The sequence below is a fragment of the Triturus cristatus genome, chromosome 8 (assembly GCF_964204655.1).
Source record: "Triturus cristatus chromosome 8, aTriCri1.1, whole genome shotgun sequence".
Classification (NCBI taxonomy): Eukaryota; Metazoa; Chordata; class Amphibia; order Caudata; family Salamandridae; genus Triturus; species Triturus cristatus.
The window spans coordinates 881,044,206-881,061,822 of NC_140591.1; the positions used below are offsets into that span (position 1 = coordinate 881,044,206).

Consider the following 17,617-nt stretch of genomic DNA (forward strand, 5'->3'; position numbering starts at 1 on the left):
AGCATGTAACGTGAGAGTGGATGTATTAAAAAGACAGAACATTTATGTTTAACTTGTGACACGCGCTCAAAGCATAAATAATGATTGGCATGATCAAACGCACGTGCATCGTTAGAGCTAAAAGGGCTATTCCCCGTTCGCTCTTTTGCATCTACTCTTTATATACAAATAAATTAAGTTCTATAACAACCGAAACAAAATAATGATAATTTCTTTTTCATTTTTAGTTCACTAGCGTCCCTCAGGCCTTCTTTGACACAGTTACGTGACAGTTACTCTCTTCAAAATATCACAATTCAAAACACAGGATTATAATTATTATTTTTTAAAACCACCGGTGCCAGGCTCCTTTCTTTCGCCCGGGATTGAGAAGCACTCAAGTAGGCGGCCTCGGAATCGGCCTGTGGGCTCTACCGCCGGGGGGCCGAAGCTACCCCGTGACGTGACGCGCAGCTCTGACGGCTGGGCCTGCTCCGGGAGAATCTGCGGCCTGCCGCTTGGGTGATTTGTCCCCCCCGCCCTCTCTCGCCTCAGCGCTGCTGCATACTCTCGGCCCCTCCCTTCTCCTGGGCTCTCCCCCCCCACCCTACGCTCCCCTCCGCCCAACGGAAGAAAAAAAAATACCAAGCGGGGAATTCTCAATCGGTGCGAGTACACTTTACGAACCGGGGATACCAAGACTGAAACGTTTGAGGGTAGGCCTGGTCACGGAGCGGCCTGCACAAGGGGACCAGGCCGGTAGTGGGAGAAGAGACTTTTCTAAGGACCAACCGCAGGTAGGTGTAACGAGGCAACAGAGGCGCGCGTTCCCGAATTCTTTTCCGTTGTCGAACTAGAAGTGGTTGATAGGGACAACGATTCGCGCGGGCAAAGAGGGGAGGGAGGTGTTGAATGGTCGAGGCCTACCCCCGGCGCTACAGGCCTTGAGGAGGCCGCAGCTAGGCCTCGGAGGAAGACAGCGCGCGCATTCAAAACAAAAGGGCCGCTGTAGGCCTGCGGCCTTTTAGTTGTATTACTTCTGTTCATACACACTTTTCAGTTTAAATATATATTTATTTTGTTTCTGTAATTATATTTTCTAGTCTGCGCTCTCACTTGTGTGATATGACTAATCTTTAAATCGGTAATTTTCCGGTTTGCCTCCGGTATGCTAAAAACACATCAAGATGGCGACGCCTCCCCTGTCGCTGGGGAGGAGGGACTCCAGCGCCATCTTGAAGTTGGTGATGCGCTCGTTCGTGGGCGGGGATAGTGTTCCTCATGTTTTTTTTCATTTTATCATATTATTTTATTTAACAAAAAATGCTACCTCGGCTTCCCTTCGGTAATCACCGTCTTGGTTGAAGATCAGTTATGTATACATATATAAACGCAAGTAGAGGGTTCCGCCTGTTACTCCTGCAGTCGCGTCAGATTTACTGACTGGAGGGGGTATTTCGCGCCTTCCTTCCCCCCGAGGTCTTTTTACTGTGTTCTTCTGTCACTGCCAATGTGCACACTGGAGAAGAGCCATGTTTAAACGTAGTTAATCCGACGCAATGTGTAAGCTTAGATGCTCATTAGATATATAAAATGTGGTGTGAGTTGGGAGGCAGGGGAATGGCAAAGATACATGACTTTTCTGTTCCTAGTACGCCCCGCCCCCCACTATTGACCATTGTAGTTTCTGCGCCGTCCCTAAATCGGGAGTAGGTGTTCCCGCCCGATACGTATATGAGTTCAAATGAGAAGTGATTTACGCAGTAGGCAAGCACAGAATATCCCATGCCTTCTGTGACTGATTAAGTAAATGTTAATAAATATTACGGTAATAAGGGTCATTATCCTTAACATAATGAATGGTTTGGCGTATGTCACATGTTCACGTCATTCGCTAGGAGTGTTTTTACTTAAGATATATACAAACCTTTCCTAAAGGTTTTGAGACGCATAGGATTATTCTTGGGAAGTTTTGTTTAGATTTGTCATGGATGGGGAGGTCAGATGTATTTTTGAACGCATGTTCTACCAAATTTATGTACATGTGCTACGTCTTGATTTTAAAAGGGTCTACTAAACACAGTGAGACAGGAGTATTTATGTGTACTGATGCAGTATTATTTAGCAGCACTCGTTAAGGAACAGTTTAAGTGAAATATATATTGTATGTCAAAGTTGCATACAGTCCCACCCCAGTGTTGCCTCCAAAATACCAGTCTTAGGCCCGGATTACGAGTTTGTGTTATTTATCGCACATGATAAGTAACATTAAGATAAGGGTACCCAAGCACACGTTAAATCAAAGTTAATACGGTCAGTATATACATAAACAAATAACACAACATAGATCTTCGTTTCTTTCTTTTGGGTTTCTTCGGTTTATTGTTCTTTTCTCAAAGTGTATTTCATAGTCTTCAAAACGTTCCCAAGCCAACACGTGTTTCGTCGCCTTGTGCCTCAAATCTGAGCACCACGTCTCTCGTTCTGTAAAATCGTATCTCCCCCCACAACCGCGTCTGGCTCCAAATTCGAGTTTACTCGAATTTGGAGCCAGACGCGGTTGTGGGGGGAGATACGATTTGAGGCACATGCGGACATGGGATAACAATCCATTCGGATATAACTGACCAAATACCCCCTCCCTCGTCGTCGGATTGTATGACCTGGAATTATCGTCATACTAGACACATTGCATACTAAACCGTATTCAGCCGTGAACAAGTCGCATGTAAAAAACTACTAAAGGCGACGAAACACGTGTTGGCTTGGGAACGTTTTGAAGACTATGAAATACACTTTGAGAAAAGAACAATAAACCGAAGAAACCCAAAAGAAAGAAACGAAGATCTATGTTGTGTTATTTGTTTATGTATATACTGACCGTATTAACTTTGATTTAACGTGTGCTTGGGTACCCTTATCTTGATTATATGTGGTCTGACCGCAGTTTTTAGGGAGGCTGGTGGTTCTCCCCTACCCTCGAGCACCGTCACTGATCTATTAAGTTTATATATATCAGGTGTACTCACCATAAGCGCCTACCATCTATTATAAATACCACTGTGCAAAACGTTAACCTGATAAGTAACATTAACACAGTGCACGTTATTTATTGGGTGCCATAAAAAACAACTATTATGATAAATTCAAAAGTGGTAGTAGGCATACATGCCAAATACCCGATTCGGGCGGGAGACTACCGATTTTTCAAGCCAAAAATTGCGTTATTTTAGCCGTCTCCCACCTGAAATTGCATTTTCTACAATAGAAGTCAATGGGGAATTTTCATTCTCCCGATTTTTTTGTTTTAAATCAACCACGTCCCTGTCCTAAATGTTGGCATGTATGAGTAGTGGTCCCTACTGGGAAAAATACCGTACTTCACATACTGATTTATTTTCTATCTAGTCGTGGGAACACAATTAAAAAGCAAGTTGGTGTAATACAGAGGTACTATCACGGTTCTAACACCCTACTACCTAAGGTGACAATTTGTACAATAGGGATCTAATGTACATCCAATATGTAGAAACTTAAGATGTGGACAGTGGACCAAAGAAACATGTGCAGCTCCCATACCGTAAATTACCAACACATTTTGAATACAGAGCAATCTTACGTGCAAATCTCCAAATGTGGCCCCCTGCCCAGAAGCACAACCCCCACCAAAGGGATACGTAACAACAAAACTGGATTGGAGCTGCACCCGTAATAAACAAATGTCCATATGAAGTTGTCAACAAACCATAAGAAATCTTGATTCAATAAAAAGAATGGCTGCTAATGCGAAGTGTATATTATCTTCTGTATTGTTCTGTTCATAAAAACCATCAGACAACACGTTTCGTCCTTTTAACATAGGACTTCTTCAGGGCACTGTCATTGTAAGGCATCAGACAAAATCGCCGGGTTGCACCTTGGTTGAGGGTACTATCCTGTATATATGCTGTTCACTAGCATCTGTTCAATACTTCAAAGTGATAATCCAATGAAAACAAGTTCTTTAGAGAACTTGTATCTCTCCCTAGGGGTACCCCAACCAAACCACTTTTGAGTGACTTCGGTAGGCGCTCTATTAGAGACCTAGCCACCCTTCGCCCTCTGCTATACTGGGCGCGGCTGTGGCGCACCCCTGAGCTTTCCAACTATGCCGATGGGCTAAGGGAGGTTATGAACATGCGAGGAGCCCATAAAATTGAGTGGCTCACAAATATTAAAAAACTTTTGGTCGCAATTGGCCTCACCTTTGACCGGGCTTTGGGGGCACCAATATCTAAGGAGGAAGCCAAACGAGCTTTCTGGGCATGGGTGGATGCCTCGGAACTAAGAGATCCTAACCATGGAAGGTTGACAGAGGCATTTTACCAGCATAAATGTATTCCTCTTTTAGAACCTTACCTGGACTTTATCACCAAGCCCAAGGATAGATCTCTTTTTATTCAGTTCAGATTCGGGACCTTCCCCCTTCGTGACCGCACCAGCAAGTGGAATCCCCCCCATAAGACTCTTCCAGATTGTCCATTCTGCTCTGGTGATATCGAAAATACCTCTCACTTTTTTTTCGCCTGCCCAGCCTATTCATCACCTAGAATGAAATGGCTTAGGCCTGTTTGTTTACTCCTAGGAACAAGGGATCATATTGAAGCTCTGAGAATTCTTAAAACTTCTACTAATACTACTATAGTTTGTGGGGTGGCCAAATTCTTAGGTTGGGCATGGTTGATGAGGCAGAGATTTATTAGTCCTAGTTAAATCTTCTTCTCTCCTTTTACTTCCAAAGCTGCTAAATTTAATACATTTTTAGATATTTATTGCATACTATCCAATTGGATTTTCTTACGACATGTTTTAAAATGTATTTGCAATTGTTTTTATGTATTTTGTGCTTTTATGACATCACATGTCGAAATAAAGCTTTGATTGATTGATTGATTGATTGATAATCCAAGCAAAACTATACAAATCGATTGGCGAAATCCAATGCCCAATGGGTAGACGTCAATGGAACATGTGGTTAAGTAGCCATGTGTCGGTGTTGAGCGTGCAGGTTCAAAGAAGACTAGCACATATTGGTGGAGACTATCCACCTTGTCGTGCACTTGAGAAGAAGTGCACATCAGCGTGATTTGTAAGCTGCCTGTTGATTTCATTCACGTAAACACTAGTGATCATCACTATCACATTGCCTCCTTTTGTCAGCCTCTCTGATGATAATTGAATCATCCCTACTGAGATCGTTAAGTGCTGTCCTTTCCATTTTTGTTAGATTCTGATTCTCTTCGCAGGCCACCCATCAATGCATGGATATACTTTGTCACTTTTTCCTTGAATAGGTCAATGTTTGTGTGTGTGTGTGTGTGTGTGTGTGTTGGTATGAATTTAGACCGGGATTTTAACCCACTGTTTATCTGTAAGTCCTCCATAATATTAAGGTCTATTCTAAGATTTTGGATGTTAAATGTTCATCCCCTGGTATTGACAAGACCGTTTGTAGATCATGTAAATCAGAAACAGTGTGTGTCACAGTGTGTACCGGCGTAACAATAGAACATGTATTAGAGGGATTTGCATTGAAAAAATCTTTTAATTTTAACAAACGTGAACTTGTACAGGTCAATCAGAAGATTTACTGGATCACCCAATTAGGAGGGACAAAAGCCCAAACCTCTGCGTAAAACATTACATTCCACATCAGACAAATCACGGCATGACAGATTGACAATAGTGAGTTCATTTTGTGTTACCATCTCATCCACACCTGTCTCTAAGACGTTTTTGAACGTGTTGTCATCCCCAATGTCATGTCTTTCTTTTCTCCTGCCACCTTTTTCCTCCCCTCCTTATGTAAATGTAAATGTACAGATATTTATATAGCGCAAATCACCAACCGGTCTCTAAGCGCTTGCTTAGGGAACCCGTCCTGGTATTCCCCTGTGAGATAACCCAGCAGGGCATCCACAAGATGAAAGCCAGGCATCCCGCCGCGAGGGGCCATTGTGGAGATTAAGCAAGCTATTGCCCAGAGTCGCAGAGTGTGAACCCATGAATCGAGTATGCACTGGAGCGAGAATTATCGAGTCCATGGACAATTTATGGACTCAAGACCCAGCCGAGCCGGGAATTGAACCCTGGTCCCGGGCTGACCTCTGCTTCCAGGTCTGCCTACTCTAACCAGTGAGCCACACTTCTCCACTTTGATCTCTTTTTGTAGTTTTGTTGCCTAACCTTAATCGTTCCTTCTCTACTAAAAAAAGTCGACGGGCCTTGACAGATTGCTGAGTCGGAACCCCTCTCACGTGAGGTACTACTGTCAATTGAGGTAAGGGAGCTGCTACTTATCGAGCTCGAATCTACAGTATCCTTCTTAGTTCTTTTCCCTTCGCCAGTGGGCCTGATACTGTCATTCTTTCTGGCGAAAGTGTAGATTCTCCCATCCTTCCCTGAGTGTCCGAGAATGGTCCAGTGCAATTAATCGGCCATCTGGGAACAATTGTCTTAGTTTAGGTAGTCCCAAGCTTGTGAAAGTTATCTGTACTGACATCTATAGATGGAGATGGAGCTGAGTAATCAGCGATTCAGGGGAGTAAACATAAGGGTGGCCAGTGCATCCAGCTAGGGAACATAATGCTCAGTTTGTACAGCGAAGTATCACTTGGTTGAGGTGTCCAACTGCCAATGTAGTGTTGAGTGACCCTATGTCAAGCTGATTTCTTTCAATGGGAAGATGCAAGGTAGTACCCAGTGGATTAACCCAGTATATGCTGTAGTGTGCCTGCGCTGCCAGAAAGTATAGTTTAGGATCAGGAGCGGAAAACCCATCTTACCATATGAATGTGTAAGCCTCTCCCAGGTCTTCCGCAGAACTTTACCACATCAGACAAGCCTAGTGAGGAGACTATGGAGCCTGGTAAATAGTCTTTAGAGGGGGATAGATATATTACTAAAAAGATATAGCAGTGTAGCAGCTTTGAGAGCCTATGAAGCTCTGAATCTTAGTTATCCTTGAGGATGGTTTCCCTCTCTCTTAACTTGTATTCCCAGGTAGGAGGTAGAGCCCTCCCTCCAGGACAGGGGGAACTTCAGAGTGATTCTACCAGTGTCATCACTTAAAGGGGAACATTTGAGACTTTCCCCGGTTAATCCACAGATCAGCATACTTGCCAATTTTTTCAATATTGTCATGAGGTTTATCTCTGGGTTTTTAACAAATTAGAGGATGTAATCGGCGTATAGGTAGAGTAAGAATCTACATGTGGAGAACACAATACCCAGGGCCCCTGAAATTATGCGATTGTGCATTTTTCCCCCCGCACAGTTATGGATTTGCTGCATTTGCCACATCTGTACCTACTGCATAACCCGCATATTTTAGCACAGAAAACTTGTTTCTAGTTTAAACGTTTCAAAAATCACCAAGAATTCAGCAACACATGTCACGGCACAGTGGAAGACCCTTTGCTAAGGTTGACTGCTCACCTTTTTGGTGTGTGTTTTTTTTACGCAAACTTTATTGTATTTTCAGTTCCAAGTATTATGCATTAGACGTATGGTTTTCATTAAGCGAAGGAGTACAGTCTAGTAAAATCAATAGCATGTATAGAGTGCAGTGGGTATAGCCTCTAAGTCCATTTACGATGGTGTTAATATAATAAGAAAATACCAGAATTATACAACGTAAACAGCCCCCACCAGGATACAAAAACATACGAAAACCCCAATGTGTCACCCAGGAGCTATCACTCGGAACAGAAAGAGGGAAAGTGTCAGTGCAAATGTAGTGCAGTATAGACTTGGATTGAGCGGGAACCGGCGGCGATGAAGCCTCTGTTAACCCAGACCCTCCAGGGTGCAGTCAGTGCCGGACAAACTTGCACAACTCGCTGTGAGCTCACAACCCCTCCCGGTGTGGGATCGTGTGCTTTAAAGCTCTCCATAAGCGTATCCCATTCCATGGAGATGGGTGATTTGTGATGCCCCCTGTATTCTTCCTGTCTAAGGGCCAAACTCTGCTAGACCCCAACGATGAACCTCCTCATGCCAATCTTCAATCTTTGGGGCTAAAGTGGAATTCCAACGTCTGGTGAGAAGGCGCTTCGCCAGCAACAATGCTAGGTTTGTGAATCAGATTCCCACTTTGGAATCCTCTAGGTCTCATGGGCAGTCCCAGAATACAGTGTCAATGTTATCCCAGCGAGGTCTGGCCACTCTCTCCCAATAATCTGATAGTTGGGGACAGGCCCACAGCATATGGAGCAAATCTGCACCCTCCACCAGGCAACATGGCCATATCGAGGGCGCAGTGGGTTACATCACATTGGATTTGCGAGAATTTAAGTATGCCCTGTGTAGTATGGCAAGCTGAATAAATGTAAATCTCGAATTACGAAAGAACGTTTTGGGGTATGTCAACATATTCGCTTATTCTTCGTCTGAAAGTGCCCAGTTTAAGTCCTCTTCCTACCTCTCCCCTAAGGGTGTGAGTGACGTCATGAGGTGGTCCTGGAGGCCTTTATATAGCCATCGCACTATGTGCCGACCATGCCCCATAGTATGTAATGCCCTGAGTAGTTCATGAGTCAATGGCTCCTGATCGTCTGCTGCCTAATGTTAATGCACATATCTAAGAATACTGGCATGTGTGAGAAAGAGGGTATCCGGAAGGGTATGTGTGTGTATGAAATGTCTGTGTGGCATAAGAGAGCCATCCGCAAGCAGGTCTTTCACCATAGTAATCCGTTCCTTTTCTCATGGTGCAGGTCTCCTCCTGGTCAAGGTGCCCAAGGCGGTGGGGGAGGTCTCCCAAGGGTATATTGGGTGCACAAGGCGCCCGGACTGAGGTATATTTCATCGCTAACTTCCAGTACGTCAGAGCAATGCGTAGTAGTAACGTATGTGTGGACCGTGTCGGGTTGTCAGGGCATAACAGGCTGTGTAGCTGGCCCCATTCCTGCTGGGCCACAGTAAGGTCTATTTCAGACAGGTTGTGACCAGTGAGCCAGTATGCCAACCCTTATAGTTGCCTGGCTGCGCAATATTCCTTGAAGTCATCCCACCCATATCGGATCAGTTAGGAGAGTGTTCAGTTGTTGGAACCATACGGCAGGTATTATAATTGGTAGATCCACAAAGTAGGAGGTGCTGTAACATCGCCATTTTAGCAAGTACCAGCCGTCCAGCCACGGACAAGGGAAACGTAACCCAAAAGGTTACCTGTGATTTGATCACTGCTATCGTACGTGAAAGATTGCCTTCCAGTAGGTCATGGCCAGCTCAATGAATCTGAACCCCAAGGTACTGGAAGGTGCAAGGAGCCACTGCGATTGTATATTTACCAAAGTACAGGATGGGCTCTGCAGGCAAAAGAGTATGCACATGATTTGTATGCATTCATGTGGAGGCCTGAAAGTGGATACCAACTGGGCCATCTCTGTTTGCACTTCCCAAATATCTTTAAAACACAAAATCATGTCAGCCGCATAGAGCGATATTGTATAGACTACATTGCCCAAGGGAATTTCTTTATGTCCTGCCTCCTGTCTAATTAGTTGTGCTATGGGTTTGACCGACAGTATAAAATGAAGAGGGGACAACCTTGCCTGGTACCTCGCCATACCAGGTATCATTGGTATATATAGGGACCTGTATGAGCCCGAGCCGTAGGGGTCATATAAAGTAGCCTGGCCCATCTTAGGTAGGCCTGAGGTATCCTGAATTGAGTAAAAACTGCCAGCATATAGTCCCAATTTAATGAATATAAAGCCTGTCGGATATCCAACGAGAGGCGCCCAGCATGGTGGTATGGATCCCGCCTTGCATCCATTATCTTGAACAACTGCTGGATATTTAGCTCGGTATTTCAGTGAAGCACAAACTTCCATTGGTCTGTGTGTATCGGTTGTGGGAGAACAGAAGCAGCCTGCAGGTCAGTATCTAGCTAATTATTTTATATTCTGTGTTTAGTATCGATAGGGTGCGGTAGGAGAACAACTCAGTTGGGGGATTCAATAGGAATGTAACTAGTGCTTCTCTGGTGGAGGAGGGAAGAAGGCATGTGTCAATAGAGGAATTATAATATTTTTCCTGCTACAGAGTCAGTATGTAGAATAAAATTCTACTGGGAGTCCATCAGACCCCGGGTTTTATTACACACCAGGTTCTTCAAGATCTTTCTGATTGCACCGTGATATGAGCAGATAGTTCCTCTCTAGCAGCCACCGACACCCTAGGAAGTCTCGTCCCTTGAAGGAACAATTCTCTTCAACTCATTCAGGTCAGGAGGGTGTTGCATGGAGTATAACTCTGTGTAGTAATCTCGGAAAACTGTGTTGATCTCGAGCTGCGTTGTCACTGCACCTTTTGTCAGCGTGTCACCAGCTAAAATCGGTGTAGGGGTGGGGTCCGGATGTATCAAGCGTGCCAAAAGGGCACCCGGTCTGTCTCCCTCCATGTATAACCTCTTGGTGTTGAGGCGGTAATATACCACCGGGAGGCATTCCAGCAACTCTACATACTGCACTCTAGCTTCCTGTAACCGGGGCGCTGCAGCTGCCTTATCAGACACTGCTTTTTCAAGGGGTATCAGGATGTCCTCTACCTTTTTAGATATCGATGTATCACTTTCTGAGCCCCCAACACAGTCAATGGCAGTGCCTCGAATCACCACCTTGAATGCCTTCCATTCTACGATGGGGGAGGAAGCAGTACCAGCGTTGGTCGTGAAGTATGTATCTATGGACGTCGCCTGGGTATCCCGAAATACAATGTCCTCCAACAGGCTGTGTTTGATCCTGCATTTGGGATTCAGAGCTGGTACCCGGCCCATGCCAGTGACATTTCCAAGGATCTGATATGGTCTTTCCAAGGTAGGTTTGATGAGTGACATTAGGTTGGAGATGTGCTTGGCAAATGGATCAATCTGTCAGTGCCGCCCATGTGGGTGCGAATAAAAGGAGTATTCCCTCATGCTTTCATTCCGACCCTGCCATACATCAAACAATTCCCAGCCCTCTACACATTGCTTCAACATTCAGGCTTGGCGGCCCAATGTGGTCCCTGGCAGCGAGGGGTGCGATCTATCAAGTGTGACAGCCAATACAGCATTGAAATCTCCAAGTAATATCCAAGGGTAAGGAGCCCAGTCAGCTAATATGGCTGACAGGTGTGTGTAAAAGGCATCTTACTTAGTATTAGGCCCATAAATACACTCCAGCACGATCATCTGCCCATCCAGGTCGCCTTTCACTAATACATAACGCCCGTTTGTCCACCCTTGAGTACTGCACCCCAGCTTGGAGCCAGATCACTGCCCCCCAGGAGTAGACTGAATAGATGGTGTGAAAGAGTTGGACCCTCCATCACTTGCGTAATTTGGTGGACTCTGTGTCAACCAGATGTGTCTTCTAAAAAAAGGTGATATGTGTCTTGCGCCTATGGAGTTGGGCTGGTATTCTGTGTCTTTTTTGTACGGAACTCATACCCAACATGTTCCAGGTTTTAAAGGTATATTGTTACTGCATACTGTATAGGATGTAGCGCACCAAATAACAGTACCCCCTCCACATCATAATAGGGGACACAAACATAATAAAACTGTCCCCAAATACTCGGTCCATCGATTTTTGGTAGTTCGACCAAACCTGTTAAAAAAGAAAAAAAATTAACACATCAGACATTAGAAACCAGGTGCATCTGCTATAGGTGTGCAAATAGCCATACTGGCCCAGTCTATTGCCGTAGTTCAGCATAGATCGGAAATCCATCAAGAACTGCCCGGGCTCCGGGCCATGAACTCATATGAAGTAGGGGTATATCTGACAGACCATCACTGTATCTGGTTACATTCCTTCAGCGCGCCAGGGATAAACAGAGTGACGTCCTAAAGACAGCAGCAAGCAACAGTGTTTGAGTGCGTGTACTCGTGGGGACCATGGAGGCATTTGTGACTGGGTAGTGCAAGGTAGCAGTGCAGATTACCCTTGGATGTTCTCAGTTCCGGGCAATGAATATTGCAAGATCCTCCCTATAAGTACTCCTTGGTTTGCGAAGTAACGGTTGGAAACTGCACCACATTTCTTTCTGAATCCGAGTCTGTGTCCCTTTCTTGGCACAAGCTAAAGTGGGGACTACAGGACGGCCACAGACCAGATAGGTGCCAATTGGCTCTCCAACACTAGTTCTGGGAAAAGAGTTCCCGGGAGCCAGCCTTTCCAGCTGGGCCCTCTTGTCACTTCTTCATCCCACGCTTCGCCTTTGGTGGAGCCATTCCTGGCTGTTCCTGTCTCCGGTAATCAGGAAAGTTGGTGGTCTGCAATAGAATAAACATCCCACTCCTTAAAATCGAGAATCCTGGCCACTATGGGTCTCGGGGGATCACCAGAAATCGGTTTCCTGGTAGGGACTCTGTGGACCCTCTCAACCACAAAAATGTCAGAGAGACCAGTGGGAGCCACTGCCATTCGAAGCCATTCTATGAACTGGGTGGCAAGTGCTCCCTCCTCACATTCAGGGAATCCAATAACACAGACATTGTTGTGGTGGGCTCTCCCCTCTGTGCCTTCCTCTCAGTCCTGCAATAGATCCACCTGACGTTGCAGCTGGGCCACCTGCGCAGTAAGATCCCTATGTCCTTGGGACAATGTCGAGAGCGATAGCTTATTAGCCATGACCCTGTCGGATAGCTTACAATGGTCATCTTTCATTAGGTTTACATCAGTAGCGATGGCCACAGTCATTGATCCATGACCAGGTGCAAATACTGTATTTCCTCCTGGATCAGGTCTTATTTGTCCATTTGGGGGTGTTGCCTCGGATGAGACTATTTTGATCTCTGGGGACTTGGCCGGGGAACCATCCGAAGGGGTGAGTGGGAGCGAGCTGGAGGAGCCGGCTTCTCTATTGTGACCCTGGTACGTCTTGTTGCCCTCTTTTTATCCTGTGGCTGCCCTAGGGAAGAGTCAAGAGTGACTCTGAGCCCTCTGTGTCCGCCCTGCAGGGCCTCTGGTGTTAAAATGGGGAGACCCACTCTCCCCCTGCGTTGTCACCCCCCCCCCCAACCAATGAGATCCTCAGGTAGAGGTTGTATACTTCTGTGAGTGTCGCCTCTCAAGGAGCCCCAAGCACAAAGACAGGGAGTCAGTGTATTTTCTGTGTTGCCAAAGTATACTGGTACCACCCCAGACACAACCAGCGGGCTGTTCACTCCACCGTTCAGCACTCCAGATATTTACACGGGCCCCTTCAGGACGCACATGGCCCACCATCGATCGAGCCCTGCACCAGTGTTCAGTTGTAGCTGGTAGTCACTACAGCCACATATCCTACAGCAACCCCAAGGCCCCCCCAGCGGGCGCTCAGCCAACAGCAGTACAGTGTAGTGGGTCACTCAGGGGCCACCCACTCCATAAGCCCCAGCTCCACATGAGGCCCCAACCAAAGAGTCCCAGGGCCTGGGCTATCAATCCAGAAATCTCAGGGGTCTCCCGGGCCAGCACCAACCACCCAAATCAGGGCACCACCACTATGCCCAGTCTCAGCCAGGCACGGCCCATCGTAAATAGTCTCCGGCCTACACTTTACAGGTCCTGCCCACGCCGTAGACCTCCAGGCCCATTGGTTTTGGTCGGTGGTGGGGCCGAACTCTTCCCCTCACCATCGCAGCTACTAGAAATGTGACCAAGTTAATCACGGGCAGAGGGAGAGGAGGGATGGGCAATGGAGGACTGACACACAAGAAGGAAGGGCAGCTTACTATATATGCAGCCGACCCGGGGGTCTCCTTCAGTCATTCAGGCTGGTGTGGGGGTCGGATACCAAACCCACCTCCTTCCAGGACAGTGAGGCAAGATTGGCGCTCTGCTTCCCTCAGGCTGCGCACCTCAGCATTGCGGGACGTCTGGCTCGGTCACCTCTGGTCATGCTACCCACTGGTCTCCGTCGCTCACCCTGGGTATTTCTCCCCCGGCCAGCCACCCATCACTGCTCTCAGTCCTCCTTCCTGGCGGTGCCGCACCACCGCCGCAGTAGGGATAAACTATCCCTCGGAACTTCAGGGCGATGAGAGCCTGTACCCCCTCGCCATCTCGGGTGGTCACAGCCGGCAATGTAGGCACCGCTGATGCCCCTGATGCTCTCCATTAGTCTGGTATTTCAAGGAGAGCTGCCACCCGCCATTTTGTTGGAGCTGTGTGGCTGCCGACCATTCAGCCCCGGTCTCTTTAGTCGCATTCTCCTCCTCCCCACAGGGGAGCAGCTGGAGGGCACAACAGCACTCCGGGCAGCTCCTCCAGTCTAGTTTCCCGATGGAGGTGTCATAGCAGGATTACAGCCGGATTATGGGTACGGGCATGGGAGCCCTTCGACTACACGTCAGCCATGTTCGAATGTTGGCCATGCCGCCACCTTTCTGTTGCTTCTTGCTGTATTTGGATATTAAACCGGTGCTAATGAGGTGTAACTAATGCCAAAACAGTTTTAATGTGTGAAAATCACAAAATAACGAAGTGATACTATTACAGAATGTGCTGCATAATCCTCCTTTTCTTGCTACATAATTTGCTCAACCCTGCTTCATAATTTGGCCGCCCCTACCACATAATTCCAGTGGCCCTGACAATACTTCTCTGGCCATGTCTCTCACTCAACATAGAGACGAGACTCAATGGCTCGTGCAAGCAATAGTGGTGATAGGGGACAGCCCTTCCCCATGCCCCTGTTCACACCAAAATGCAGGAGAAAAATATCAATGTACCCGAGCATATGCCAGTGGAGAGTAATATTGTAGTTCCTTCAATCAGTTGAAATATTGCCCCAGCCACATGTGGCGCATGACCGCAAACAAAAAGATGCATTCAAGGGCCTCTTGATGTAAGAAACACTGAAACTGCCTGAACCTCCTGCCCAAAGCGGACGAGCATAGCCAAAAGAGTATGTTAGAGGTGGCCCTGACGGGATAGAAGCCAGCCTGATGCAGCAGAACTTGTCTATCCATTAGTGGATTGACTCTATTTTCTAGTACGCTTGTAAGGATTTTGCTGTCACCATTTAATAGTGATACTAGTGTGTATGACCCAGATTCTTTCAAATCTTTGCCAGGTTTCAAAACAACAGAGATCTGGGCATTCCTTGTGGTTGGGTGGAGAAAACCAGTTCTAAGAGCCTTCTGGTACAATTCTAGGAGGCAGTGAGGAATGAGCTCATCAAATTCTTTAAAGTATTCCATTGTGAGACCATCAGTGCCCAGGACCTTCCCATTGGCGAAGCTATGTATCTATTGCTAAGTGGATTTCAAATAAAGTAAAGGGCTCCAACAGATATTTATGTGGGCCACCCTCAAGATGAAAGCGAGAGAGAAAACAAACTGGATGATCAATTAATTTCCAGTTATATATTCTCCCTTCTGTGAGTGTAACATTGTTCTAGGTTGGGCACCTTCAGCAACCGCAATATGGTTCTGGTGGTCCTCTCTCCCTCTCCATAAGTAAAAGCCTGTTACTGATTGCCAAGATACGAGATCTGTCTGCTGTCTTTCTGAACCGAGTCATCAGTCTATTCATCCCTGCCAGAGATGGTATGTGCCGGGTCATTTCATATCTGTGCTGTGCTAAAGTCAGGTTCACTTTCAGCGAGCTGGCTGGACTTGAAGGGATTCAAAGACCCCAGTTTAGAAATTTGCTATACTCTTTATATATACCGTAAAAGTGTCCTGAACTGTAAAAATTGAATGGACTGATCCAACATTCTTCTACAAAAAACACTTCAATGACTGCTGCGATACCTGCCTTAACGACACTCTGTTAGGGCTGCAGACTGGAAGTACCTATGAAGGTGATCTGGTAGCACAGTTGTTGAAGCCACTGGCAAATGGTCTGGTAGTGTCCTAGGTAGATATTTGAGGAACCCAGAGGATGGTCTCCACTGGCAGTAACCAAAAATCAATCTGAAAGAGTGTGTCGTGCACAGAGGAGTAAAATGAATATATTCTACTATCATCAACTGCTTACCACCCATGAACAAGGCTGTAAAAGTCCATAAACTGGTTAAGTAAATACAACAGCAGGGTTGCCCATCCCACGTGGATTAGTGGAGTCAATAAGGGGGTTGAACACTAGATTAAAGTCACTTCTCCACATTATGACACAATCACTTCGTCTGCAATAATGAGATGCCGCGTTTTCAAAGAACTCCTGTGCGTTGCTGTTGGGCGCATATGAATTGATGAACCCATGGGACCGTCTTGCAAAAGCCCAGAAAGATTGATCTATCGACCTTTAGGGTCTAAGTGAGCACAGTTAACTGTAAAGCACAGCTTCTGAATCATCAGTATTGCAACACCTGCTGTGTATGAGCTACCTGCTGTGTATGAGCTAGATGAGGAGTGGTTTAGCAACCATTGATTGGCAAATGTGGGGCTTCTACCCAGTGGTGTAATGAAACTTGAGGGGGCCCCCGCACTCTGGACCTAGTCAGGAGCTCTCAGGCCAGGGGCCTGCCACCTGTGTCATATGCATCTCAACCCCAAGCATTTCCAGATAAGCCAAACTTGGACACCATTTTTTAGGATTCCCCAGACCTGTAACATTCCATGTTCGCATCTTTATGTACGTGGCATGAGATACTAGCTCGAGCGTGGGTTATGCATGATAGCGTAAACCTAGGTAGGAGTAGGAGCAATCAGAAATTAGTATTATTAACCAGCAGGAGCAATGTTGGTCAAACTGTAATATGGACAGTGCATAAAGAAAAATGACAAGCTTAGAATAGTCCCTGTGCTTGCCCTCACACGCTGAGAGCCTCAAATGCCAGCGAGTAAGCCTTCATTTCCCAAACTAGCCAAGGTAATTAAATAAGTGCTTAGCACAAAGTGTTGCAATCCAGCACCAAGTACACCAGCCCATAAAATAGATCTAAATGAGCCTTAATGTTACAGCCTGTCAGTGCACGTATACATGACAATACGCCTGATCTGGTTGACCGCAGCGAGCTGCATAGCAGGGACTATGCTTTAATGGCACCTTGAGCAGTTTATACAGACCATGGATAAATTGTCTCTAGAAGAATGGTCACTCAAGCTCTAGTCACCACCAAGTTAGACTATGGGAACACTATGCCAGGATCACCAAGCAGCTCACTAGAAGACTGCAAAATCAACCTAAACTCGGCAGCTAGACTCATCCTCAACCTCCCACACAGAACACTTATCACACCACTCCTCAGGGAGCTACACTGGCTCCCGATATACAAACAAGCTCAATTCAGACTCCTTGCGCACACACACTCAAGGCACTACACAACTCGGACTCCACCTACATGAACAGTTGCATCTCCATCCAACAACCAGCCAGACACCTGCGCTTCGCAGGACTCCTACTCTCACACATTCTATGCATCCACTGAACCAGATCAGGAGGAAGAGCATTCTCTTACATCACTCCTAAAGTGTGGAATGGCCTCCCTCTGCACATCAGAGCCTCCACCTCTCTTCTTGGATTCTGCAAGAAGCTGAAGACCGGGCTTTTAAATTAACCAACCTACCATAGGCAGGCCTAGGCACACACACCTTCTCAGTGCCAGGATACCCTTGCGGGTAATAGTGTGCTTTACAAGTACACATAAAAACACATAGCAAGAGTACAAGTGTCAG

The 17,617-nt window shown here is 46.3% G+C and overlaps 1 protein-coding gene across 3 annotated transcripts in view; it reads left to right on the plus strand.

Annotated features, from left to right (window-relative positions):
• Nucleotides 1-454: 454 nt before the first annotated feature.
• The window catches only part of ZFX (zinc finger protein X-linked), a 630,213-nt gene continuing 613,050 nt past the window's right edge, over nucleotides 455-17,617 (plus strand). The window contains exon 1 of one of the 3 annotated variants that reach the window (XM_085622416.1): nucleotides 455-776. The gene's annotated coding sequence lies outside the window, so the exon portion shown is untranslated. The remainder of the gene's footprint in view (nucleotides 777-17,617) is intronic. The other 2 variants (XM_085622415.1, XM_085622417.1) reach the window with 2 other exon arrangements.